General features: G+C 38.3%; 1 long non-coding RNA gene across 1 annotated transcript; it reads left to right on the top strand.

Annotated features, from left to right (window-relative positions):
- The first annotated feature begins 457 nt into the window (after nt 1-457).
- Nucleotides 458-1,302, top strand: LOC135212678 (uncharacterized). The gene is made up of 3 exons (XR_010313963.1): nt 458-502; nt 692-791; nt 1,199-1,302. It is a non-coding gene; the product is annotated as an uncharacterized LOC135212678 (long non-coding RNA).
- Nucleotides 1,303-2,532: the final 1,230 nt, after the last annotated feature.

Genomic DNA, 2,532 nt, shown 5'->3' with positions numbered 1-2,532 from the left:
TACATCAGGTTTCTTTTATCCCAACAAGTAAATTGGCCTTGCTTGGATAGGTATTAAATCTGGTTCGATATTCAATTTCATATGATTAAACTGTGAATGGCCACGAAGCTCGGATGCACACAGTTGTCCCTTCATTGCGTTCAAATAAGATGATAATCGTACGAGACACAATGAATGTGGAAAAAACTGAAACTCTTGCTTGAATGGAGCTAAAAAGAACATAATAGATGCACAAAAAAAAAAAATTAAAAAAAAAAAAAAAAAAAAAAAAAAAAAATGATGCAGACAAAACAAGGTAGGACGAGAAAAAATTGTCTTGAATGGAACCCTGGGGTTGATGGGTGGGGGAGGGGCTTGGAGGGAGGGGTGGTGGACAGTATTGGACACCCGGGTATGGCCCGGGAAAGGGTTGACACTGCTTAAAAAGATGGAGATTCTCTGGACGCCACCATTCGATCTTCGCTTGTCTTCCTGATCACCCACTTATTTCGTCTCTCTCGAAGTATTCATTCACAAGCGGTTCTGTATTTCTTATAATTATGTTTTTTTCCCTTTATATGAACTCAGATGAACTCACCAACACCGATTTTGTTTTGTGTTTGTTTTGAAGTGAATTTATCTTAGATGGTGATACAGAGAACATGACGTTTTCACAGACTACCTTATCCATGCCTGCTTGACTTTCTTTCAGAATGCAGTCAAAATTCGTAGCTGTCTGCTTGGCCTTGGTGGTCGTCGTTCTCTCCTGTTATGCAACGGCTCAGGAAGATCTCATGATAACAGAGAGACAGGTGGAGTCCCCGTATCATTGCCAGGAGGTTATTAAAAAACAGAGGGGGGAAAATGGATCTTTTCTAGATGGGTGGCCCCCCTCAAAGGATTTTTAACCTGGTATGTATCACGGCCCATTTTGGTACAAGCCCGGTATGGATATAACCGTAAAAATATTAAACAAAAGACTGTAAATATCATTAAGTTAATGACCCCCAAGGAATATTAGTCCTAGATAACGAGCCCCGAACATTGCTTAGAGTCACTCTCTATGAAAGAGCAACCCCTCCCCCCCAACAAAAAAAAAGTAGTTTTTGTCATTAGATTACGTAGTAATGAATGCAAACTAGAAGCCTCCAATACACTGTTACTTCACAGTACAAAACAGAAACTTGATTACAATTTTGGATGTGACTTTCATTGGCAGGTCGTGGCAGAACTTGCTGCCCAAATCCTGCGCGTGGCCCATGGATCCTGGAGTTCAGCAGAGGTCCACAAGAGGAATTCGGGAATGATCAACTCCATCCTCGGATTCCCAGAGTCCATGGCTGAAGCGGGAAAGAAATAGGACGACGGACTTTTTACATTCTAATTTCTATGTAAATAGGTAGTAAGTGAGTAGGTATACTGCGAGACTGAAACAATGAACGGGGCCTCGGTAAAAATGAAATTGTTGATATAGAGAATTTCTTAAAGGAATGAATGTAGCTAATATCTTTTTTGTCTTTTATTTTGCAGACACGATTTACTGTTAATGGACCAGCATGCAAATTTGCTGCATTTACTTCTTCTTCTCTCTGTACCTTGAGAGAAAACTGAGGAATCAAAAGTGACCTCCGTAAATTCTGTTCTGTGATTGCTCCCTGAAAATTTCTCCAGTCAGTTGTTAACAAAATTCATTGACTTCATTTATGCTGCAGTCATCAACAGACAGTTAAAAATTGATGACTGTTTTAACATATCCTTATTTACAAGAGATAATGTCCTCAGACGCTTTCATATCTGTAAGGTTTGCATAAGAATTTTTATTTGAAATAAATATGGCAGCTAATGTTATTCTTTTCTATACCCATTATTGTGGATACATATTTATATATGCAAGATTCTATCACGTGAGAGCGTGTATGAATATCTGGATCGCACAGATTATGCATGCATGAATTTATGCAAATTTTCTTACTAAGTAAAAATGTAGACCAATCTGATAATGAAAGCTAAACCAAAAAAAAAATGTTTATTGATCTGTTTTGTTAATATTGGTAAAGATAGCAATGTACTTCACCCACCCAGAGTTGTTGGCAACCATCCCATCAAATTGGCAATATCCAAAGGTCTTGAAAAAGGAATAAAAGAAATTAGTCTACAAGTGGAGATGATTGCCTGTACTATAAACAATAGGTACACAAATAAAATCTTTTCTTCACATCTCATACAACCTACGAAGGTGGTGCAACTCAACTATGGCAATCTTGACTGTAAGAAAAATTAATTACATACTCCAAATATGGCTTCCAGCTTCTTACGGGTCAGCTTAGGAGTAATTTTAACAATGACTGTCAAGTCACGTGTTTTCATTTGACAACAGTAAATGCCGAATAACAACTTTTTCAGGCCAGACTTGAAAAAAAATGCGACAATTGGGTGTTGCTAAAGCTGAAAGGAAGCAATAGACCTGTCTCGTCAAGGAAAAGTATTATAAGTCATGGATATTGCGCCGCCTGAGAGGAGAAGGGAACTCTTCACTTGAGCTGACCAGGATTG

Source organism: Macrobrachium nipponense, chromosome 19 (assembly GCF_015104395.2).
Source record: "Macrobrachium nipponense isolate FS-2020 chromosome 19, ASM1510439v2, whole genome shotgun sequence".
Taxonomy (NCBI): Eukaryota; Metazoa; Arthropoda; class Malacostraca; order Decapoda; family Palaemonidae; genus Macrobrachium; species Macrobrachium nipponense.
Note: the sequence above shows the minus strand (reverse complement) of the source record. Positions and strands in the feature narration are given on the sequence as shown.